The sequence below is a fragment of the Carlito syrichta genome, unplaced genomic scaffold, assembly GCF_000164805.1.
Source record: "Carlito syrichta isolate Samal-C Ts95f unplaced genomic scaffold, Tarsius_syrichta-2.0.1 Scaffold309784, whole genome shotgun sequence".
NCBI classification, from domain to species: domain Eukaryota; kingdom Metazoa; phylum Chordata; class Mammalia; order Primates; family Tarsiidae; genus Carlito; species Carlito syrichta.
In genome coordinates this window covers 1554333-1564490 of record NW_007253880.1, presented here as the reverse complement: position 1 = coordinate 1564490, position 10158 = coordinate 1554333, and positions in this window count along the sequence as shown.

Below are 10158 nucleotides of genomic sequence, written 5' to 3'. Positions count from 1 at the left end.
TATGCAGAATAAAAAATTCAACATTTATATGAGAAACATATTACTTGTCAAAGATGAAAGCAGAATTATACAGTGTATTCTAACGTATTAATAGAAAAAGAAGATATCATTAGAGTATTATGCATCTGCTAAAAAATCAATCCCTTCATAAGGAACATTTCTTTACCCAACCCTAAATTGGAAGCATCTGTAAAGAAAAAAAATAAAAATAGAATGAAACAAATAAAGCCTGTTGCACATTTTACAACTTTTATTTATCACCCCCACCCCACTAACCCATAACCTCCTCGCTGACCCAGAGACAGACTATAAATGAAACGCTTTGCCGGTGCGGGACACTAACTGGCAGTGGCCTGCTTGAGCTGAGGCCATTTTCTAAGCCACTCACTAATCAGAAGTGACTGAGGCTCTGAAGAGAATACCGCCCAGCCTGGGTCCCGCCCTTCATGCTAATTAATGAAGAAAGCAGTGAGGTGGATAATTAAGGGCAGTGATGTGAATAATTCCAGAATGATAATTCAAAGGTAATGAAACGCATTAGGGGTTTGGGGGCAGAGCAGATTTTCCTTAGCAGACAGGGCTATGTTATGATGAAATGAGTTTGTCTTTTCTAAGCACGGACCCAAGGTGGAGCTGGCCTGGGAAGGTCTGGGTGGCCAGAGTGGCTCACCTGGGATTAATAATTCATGAAGACAATGTTTAGGAAGGTTACATAAGGCACGGGGCGACACGTGGGATGTGATTCTCTGTGAAAAGATACAGAAGCACACAGAGTGACTATTTTGGCTAGTTACAGCAATATTTAAAGCAAACAAAAAGAATAAATCAAAACTTTATATGCATGGAAGAAAGACTGGAAGGAAACTTACTACAGATTGAGTATCCCTTATCTGAAATGCTTCAGACTGGAAGTGTTTCGGATTTGGGATCCTGGGGGATTTGGAATCTTGGGGGATTTGGGAACATTTGAATTATACTTATCAGTTGAGCATCCAAAAATCAAAAATCCTCCAAAGAAACATTTCCTTTGAGTGTCATGTCAGCACTCAAAAAGTTTCAGATTTTGGAGCATTTGAGTTTCGGATTTTTGAATTTGGGATGTCCAAACTGTATTTAAAGGTTAATAGTAGTTATCTAGGTAGTGAGGCTGTAGGTAATTCCTTTATTATGATACTATTATTTTCTAAAATTTCATATATCAACCTGAATTATTTTCATAATGAAAATGGTGAGCACACTAAAAAAAAAGAATTTGGTGTGGCATAATTCTTCCCCAGAAAGGACAGTAGAGAATGGATTGATGTTAACTTTTTGACTAATGTGGATGGGTATGGAGTATAAGCAGGCTATATTTTATTACAGAAGTTGTCATAGGTCCCAGCGGCTCTCTTCTGGTTAGAAATATTTCTTCTGTGAAATTTAGACTGTATGTAAGTTTTCCTGATTGTGCTTTTCTGAAAGCTAAAGAAATGTTTTTTAGAGATAGCAGTTTTTTGGCTACTATGCTTTCCTTGGGGTATAACCAATTTCTACTATATTTAGTAACTTCATAAAACCTTATCTTAGTCATATGTCTTTCTCAAGTCTTCTAGTATTTGTGCTAGTTATGAAGATAACACTATCAAAGTTAAATGTACTTCTTGCTGGCCAAGCTGTGGGGTTTCAGGTAGAAAGCTGGGAGGCAATGACTGATTATTTCAGACTCTTACTGATGAGACAAATGTAGGGAATGTGGGAGTGAATTCTTTATTTTGTAAAGATTTTTATTTAATGAAGATGATCTATAGGTTCAAAGTAAAATCAATACTTTCTTCTACAAATTTTGGGGTTTTTAAATATAAAATCTGCTATGGTCTGAATGTTTGTGTTGCCCCTCCCAATTCATATGTTGAAATCTTAACCCCTAAGGTGATAGTATTAGGAGGTCGGGGTCTTTTGAAGGTGACTAGGTCATAAGGGTGGACCCTTATAAGGGTCTGAAAAGACCCTTCCACCATTTGAGGACACAGTGAGAAGGTGCCATCTATGGGCCAGGAAATGGATCCTCACCAAGCACTGAAACTGCTGGCACCTTTATCTTGGACTTCCCAGTCTACAGAACTGTGAGAAATGAATTTCTGTTGTTTATAAACCACCCAGTTTATGGTGCTCTGCTATGACAGCCTGAACAGACTAAGACAACATCCTTAGGAACTCTGAATACTTTTTCTCACAATGGTGCTTTTGGTCCTGAACCTGACAGATGTTTGTGCTGCTGTTGATCATGACTTTGTTTAGGGTTGGTTGGATGTTTAATTATTGTTCGTTTTTGGAGAGTTAAAACCCCTCTGTCTTACTGAGTTGAGTTGATAACAGTACTTATGGCAATCTTCTGATACCATCCAGGTGTTTAAATCTTATCCTTATAAGGTAACATGCATACAGAGGTACCAAAAATGTGTGTACACATTTTAAGTATGACATTCACTCAAAAGATGGCATTAATCAAATGAATGCTAGCATCACATGCAACAGGCAGGACTGTCAAAGAAAATGGTGGAAGCACGGTTCAGCAAACATCATACTACATGTTGCTACTGTAATTTAATTCAACTTCAAAAAGTAATACGTAGATAACATCTCCTAAAATGTGTATGTGTTTTTTTGGCACCCCCTGTATTTGCTTCCATGTATAATCATTTCATAGTTCTACATATATAACCTAAAAAATGAGGACAATGACACTCACTTCAAAAGATATTAAGAGAATTGAATGAAACGTGCGTGAAGGGATTAGTGTAGTGTTTGGCAAATAGTGAGTACCATATTGCACCTGTCAAGTAGACACATGTCTATTACAACACTCACTTGGACACTTGGACGAAGCCAAAGGATGCTAACAATACCACAGACACCTCCGGGTACTTCCTAATGTGTAGACCACCATGCTGTACTCTAAAGTCTTGCCTTCTTGACTACTGAGGTTTGGACTGGGGGAGGGCAGTCAACCCCAGAATAGCCATCCTATAGGTTGGCTAATATCTTATGACGCTATACCTGTCTCTGCCTATCTAGAATAACAGTGACTAGCTAACTCAATCTGGTCCTCTCTCAGAGACCTGGAAGTCATGACACACTTGGAGAGGAGGTCAACAGGGACAATGGAGACCAAGTCAATGAGCAATTGAATCATGGAAGGGACGGCTGCTCTCATCTGCCCAGCTCCTTTTCCTCTACCCCTTTCATCTGGAAACAGATGCCAACCTTCTCCCATAGCTACCTAAGCCGGGTCAGAGTCCTTCTCTCAGAGTTTTCTAGTTGGATTCAAATTCTTCTCTGAGCACGAGGCTCCTGGAACAGGGTTCCACATGCATGTGCCCGCAGTGGCAGAGCACATAACTTCAGTGAGAGCAGCCAGGCACAAAAATAGCAGCACTGGCAGGGCCTGTGACCAGGCACACGGGTGTCTGCCAAAGGCAATCAAATTAAAGGAAAATGGATACCTGCCTCGGTTAATAAAATATGAGGTCTTAAGATAGCCCCTCCTGGGGCCTTGCTGCCCAGGTAACGCCAACCCGAGAAGCCCAGCCTTGTTAACTCACCCTATAGATGGACTTTCTCCAGGAAGAGGGATGTGACCACAGGTGTGTTATGAAAGATAACTCTGTATTTAGTGACTGACTATCTAAATGATCTCAAAGATAGAAACCCTAATAGATGGGCCTATTTGACTGAATAAACAAAAGTAAAAGCTTCATTAGTTAAAAAAATTGTAACTATAAATATGTGTACATATTAATATATAATAAGTAATATACTATATAAATAAATTATATGGTAAACGATAAACTAAAAATATATTTGTGATGCTGTCAGCTATAGCAGAGCATTAATTCTATGAACCATTTTTCTGTTTTGTTTTGGAAACACAGTGCCCAGACTGGAGTGCAGTGATGCGATCTTGGCTCACTGTACCCATATGATCCTCCTGCCTCAGCCTCCCAAATAGCTGGAACTACAAGTGTGAACCACTATGCCTGGCCTATGTAACATTTTTCTTTATTTCTGTGCTTACTTTATTCAAACAGGCAGATCCAGACAATCTTTCCCAGGAGGCAGTGGGGTCTCAATTAACCTGAAGGTCTCACAACCTATTTCATCTGAGCAACCAGCCCCCAGGTTAATCCGATTCTAAGGGAACTGGTGAAATTTAAGTGTATGGTTTTACACCTTTTTTTTTTTTTTTTTTTTTTTAAGTCAGAGTCTCACTCTGTCTCCCAGACTGGAGTGCAGTGTCATGTTGACAGCCACCTCAGCCTTTACCGGCTAGGCTCAGGCAATCCTCCTGCCTCAGCTTTCCAAGTAGCTGGACCCACAGATGCTTGCCATCACACCCAGCTAACTTTTTAAATTTATTATAGAGACAAGGTCTCACCAAGTTGCCCAGGCTGGTCTCGAACCCCTGGGCCCAGGCAGTCCTCTCAGCTTGGCCTCCCAAAGTGTTGGGATGACAGGTGTGAGCCACCGCGCCTGCTAGTTTTTAAACTTTTTAATTGTCATTTCTATGATATGTTATTTTTCAAACTGGACTCTCAGATAGTGTAGAGGGAGAACTCTGAAACATAAATTTGGTATCACTTGCTCTTCTTTGGGCAAAACAACAAAACACCACTGCCCAGTGGGGAATGAAGGTTTCTTCTTCTATGTGTTGTTGGCTCTGAGTCGTACAGTTGGAAGGATTATTATACGGCCTGGTAAAAAGGAATGATTCTCTACAAGTATGTGGTTTATGTGAGCTCTGTTAAAAGAGTGTGCCCGATTTCCCTATTCCCTCTTCTTGTGGGTACTGTCTTCTCATCTGTGAGAATTAATTAAACCACTCAGGTTTCAAACTGGCAACATCATTCCCCAGCTATGATTTCCTTTGGGACCCAGAAAGACCCATAAGTTATAGATCTACAAGTCCCTTGCAGAATTAAAAATTCTCGTTGCAGCTCATGATGGCTTATGCCTGTAATCCTAGCACTTTGGGAGGCAGAGGCAAGAGGATTACCTGAGCTCAAGGGTTCGAGACCAGCCTGGGCAACGTGGCAAGACCTTGTCTCTCCAAAAATTTTAAAAAATATTTGCTGGGCATGGTGGTGCATAATTGTAGTTCCAGCTACTTGGAAGGCTGAGGCAGAAGGATTGCCTGAGCTTAGCAGGTCAAGGCTGCAGTGACTGTGAGAGTGCCACTACACTCCAGCCTGGGCAACAGTGTGAGACTTCAACTCAAAAAACAAACAAACAAAAAAAAAACCTTGTCAATACCAAATAATATAAACTTGTTTTACTTTGAGAATGTGTTAGACTTTGCAGTTTCGCCCATAGCATCACAGAAGTTGAACAGCTTTGGAAAATAGCCTATGAATGGACAACAGAAAGACTGTTTTAAGAAAGACAAACTACATACTCACAGATACACAGATAAATTCTTACTGATGGGGACCATCTTTTGGGAAATTCTTGAAAAAAAAGATTTTCAAAGACACAAAGCAAGAAAACTAAAGGGCAAGCAGAGGAAATGGTCCCTTTTTTTTTTTTTTTGAGTTGGAGTCTCACTCTGTCGCCCAGACTAGAGTGCCGTGGCTGCTCCCGGCCACCGCAGCCTCTATCTGCTGGGCTCCAGCGATCCTTCCGCCTCAGCCTTCCGAGTAGCCGGAATTACAGGCATGCACTACCACGCCCGGCTGATTTTTTGATTTATTGTAGAGATGAGGTCTCGCTGCCCAGGCGGGTCTCGAACCCACTGGCTCAGGCAATCCACTCACCTCAGCCTCCCAAAGGCACGGGATTACAGGCTGAGCCACTGAGCCCGGCTGAAATGGTCACTTTTGTTGACAGGTAAGGTCAGACTAACTCATGGTGGAACCCTTGGGCTGCTTCCCTTGGGCTGTAAGGCCAATAGTTAGTTCCAGTGTCCCTGAAGACCCCTAAAGACAGAAAAGAGAGCAAATCACAAAGGTGAAAAAACTTATCACTCTGGTAGTTATCCTGTTGTGTCAGAAATCACCTGAAACCTGAGTGGTATAACACACCAATTCATTATTACTTCGTGGTTCTGTGGGTCAACATGGCTGGAAGCTCTGAGGGCTGGTGGGACATTGCTCCCTGTGTGGGCTCACCACGTGCCTGGCTTGAGCTTCCTTACAACATGGAGATGTCAGGGCGGCCTAGGTTTTTTTTACACAGTGGCTGGCTTCTGCCAGTGCAAGTGTTCCTAGAAGCCAAGGTGGAAGTTGCCAGTCTAACCAAACTTGGCATTGAATCACTTCTGCCATCTGTGTTGGTCACAGGCCAGATGCAGGCCAGCTCAGACTGAAGAGGAGGGGAAATTTCCTATATCTCTCAATGGGAAGAGTGTCAAAGAGTGTGCTGCCATCTTTAATCCACCATCGTCATCAAAGTGGCGTTGAAGGGTGGAAGAATTAAAAATTAAATTAAAGCCCAAAGGAGCCATGTGGGAAGGATAATGTCCTTGGTTTGACAGAGACAGATGCAGAAGGCACTCAAGTTACCATCTTGAAACTAAAAATTGTGTCAACAATAAAATCTTTATATTGTTAAAAAATTTTTATAAACTTGATCTAGTGCTAAAATTGTAATAAAATGTGTTTCTTACAATTTCATTGTGCTTGGCATAGGTATATAGTTTTTGCTTCAGTAGTTTGAGGGAAATATGAGAAATCTGGAGAGGTTTCAGAAAGAAGAGTGCTCCACAGAGATGGTTTAAATGTTGGGAAGTAGTGCTGGGCGCAGTGGCTCATGCTTGTAATCTTAGCACTTTGGGAGGCAGAGGTGAGAGGACTGCCTGAGTCAGGGGTTTGAAACCAGCCTGGGCAATTTAACAAGACCTCTTCTCTACAATTAATCAAAAAATTAGCTAGGCATGGTGACGCACACCTGTAGTTCCAGCTGCTTGAAAGGCTGAGATGGAAGGATTACCTGAGCCTAGTAGGTTGAGGCTGCGGTAGCCATGAGCATGCCACTACACTCCAGCCTGGGTAACCAAAAAAAAAAAAAAAAAAAAAAATTGTTGGGAAGCAGAATCTGTAGACAGATTAAAAGGGTTAGCTTTTATGACATTTGCTTTTAGGGACTTTGTCAAGAATTCATTGCCTACTTCGATGTACATAAGGGTGTTTCCTACGTTTTCTTCTAGGAGTCTTACAGTTTGAGGTTTTACGTTTAGATCTTTGCTCTATTTTGAGTTGATTTTTTTATCTGGAAAGCTTTTGCACAGCAAAATAAATCATCAAGAGAGTAAAGGGACAACCCACAGAATGTAAAAAAAAAAAACAAAGCGCAAATTATGAATCTGACAAAGGTCTAATATCCAGGATCTACAAGGAACTCAAATAAAGTGAAAGGGAAAAACAACCCCATTAAAAAGTGGGCAAAGGACATGAACAGACACTTCACAAAAGATGACGTACAAGCAGTCAACAAACATGAAAAAATGAGATAGAACTTGAGAACATAATATCATAATAATGCGAGAAATGCAAATCAAAACCACAATGAGATACTGCCTAATCCTGGTAAGGACGGTCATCATTAAGTCAAAAACAACAGATGCTGACGTGAGTGCAGAGAAAAGGAAACGCTTCTACACTGCTGTTAGGAGTGCAAGCTAGTTCAACCTCTATGGAAAGTGGTGTGGCAATTCCTAAAAGAACTAAAAATTGACCTTCCATACGATCCAACAATCCCTCTCCTGGGAATATACGCAGAGGAACATACGTTATTTTACAAAAAGACACCTGCACTATTCACAGTACCAAAAACATGGAACCAACCCGACTGTCCATTGAAAATGAACTAGATAAAGAAAATGTGGTACATATACATGATGGAGTATTACACAGCCATAAAGAAGAACAAAATCACGGACTTTGCAGCAAACTCGATGAAGCTAAAGACCATCATACTAAGTGAACTACCACAGATAAAAAGGCCTGAATGCCACATGTTCTCACTCATAAGTGGGTCCTGAATACTGCCCACATTAGCACAAGGGAGGGATCAGCAGTCACTGGGCATTGTTAGGAGAGAGAGGGAGGGATGAGGGCAGGGGACATGTGACAACATGTCCTCACTGGGGAGTGAGGGCCAGTTAGGAGCCCAAACTTTACCTGCATGCAGCCTGCTTATGTAGTTAATCCTCACTTGTACTCCATAACTCTAATAAAATAAAACAAAATAAAAAATAAATAAATGCAATAAAAAGGGGTAGGATTGCTTTTATCTGAAGCAGGGAAGGCTGAGGGGTAGCCAAATAGTCATCGTCCAGTCTGTGGGGGTTGTTATGCAATTGATGCATGACTATAGAAAGCTGAGCTTAAAAGACCTGGGCTGCAACCCGGAAGAATTTCCTAATCCAGATATGGGCATTTACGGATGTGAAAGAAATTCCCTTTTCCAAAGCTGTTTCAAAGAGGACATATTTTATATGATAGAACTTGAGAACATAATATAAGATAGAACTTGAGAACATAATATCAAACGGCAATACACAATGAGATAGAACTTGAGAACATAATATCATACATTTGGTAGTCCATTTATTACAAAGCGTACCAAAGTATAAGGAAAGTAATGATTAAAATTTTTCATCTTTTGGTAAATTTAGTTCATTTACTTAAATAAAGTTTAAGTAAGTGAAATTAATAGTCTTACTTCACTTATGGTTTAATTTCACTAGTGGTCAATAAAATTAAGGGTTTACTTTATTACCCCTTAAATAAAATATTTGTAAAAAATCAGAAATTTTGTTATAACCACCATTTTATTATTATAATAAGCAAGCTTATTTATTATAATAAAGTTTTATTATAATTTAATTATGTCTTGATGTTATTATTATCTGGGTCATTTAATTAATAGTTCACTTAGTTAGGAGTATCTAGCACCTTTTTAAAACACACATATTATTGCAACTGTAACACTAGATCAAGTTTACATAAAATTTTTAAATTTTAAGATTTCATGGTTGACACAATTTCTAGTTTCAAGATGGTGAACTCAGTTGTCTGCCACATTGCTCTCACGCTCTCATATCAAACTTGTGTAATTGGTAAAAAATATATTTTAAAAAGATACACAAATGGGTCAGGCATGGTGGCTCATGCCTGTAATCCCTGCACTTTGGGAGGCCAAGACAAGAGGATATCCTGAGCCCAAGAGTTCAAGACTAGCCTGTGCAACATGGCGAGACTTTGTCTCTACAATAAATAATGTTTAGCTGGGGGTGGTGGCGTGTGCCTATAGTACCAGCAACTTGGAAGGTTGAGGTGGAAAGACTGTCTGAACCCAGCAGGTCAAGGTTGCAGTAGCTGTGATTGTGCCACTGCAATCAAGCCTGGATGACAGGAACAGTTAGACTGAATTTAAAAAACATAAACATAAAATAAAATAGAAAGAATCCAAAAGCCCATCAATTGGTGGTTAACTAAACTGAAGAATGTTAATACTTTGAATACTTTGTAACAGTTGCAAAGAATGAAGTGACTGTATATATTAGTCTACATAGCTCTGGCTGGGCATGGGCACGGTGGCCCGGAATCTCAGCACTTTGGGAGGCCAAGGTGGGAGGATCACTTGAGACCAGGAGTTCGAGACCAGTCTAGGCAACATAGTGATACCCCTGTCTCTACAAAAAAACTGAAACAGCAGCTGGGTGTGGTGGTATATGCCTGTAGTTCCAGTTACTTGGGAGGCTGATATGGGAGGATTACTTGAGGCCAGGGAGTCAAGGCTGCAGTGAGCCATGATTGTGCCACTAAACGCCAGCCTGGGCAATAATGGGACCCTGTTTAAAACAAAAAAAGCTAGCTCTCTAAAATACATTGTTGACAGAAGAAGCAATGTTGCAGAAAGTTGTATACAACAATATAAAACCACTTATGTTAACACACACAAAACAATGCTATGTATTTTCTTTGGATGCACAAATCTTTACATAAATAAATAAGAAAAAGTTAGAAAAGAACACATACAAAAGATGTCACTGTGGTTACCTCTCAGAAGGGAAAAAGAAGCTGATGAGGATGAGAGATGCTTAAGCTGATAAAACTTTAACCTTATCTGAAATGCTTTCATTTTTTAATAGAAAAAATATTTTTGTATGACTCATGTTAT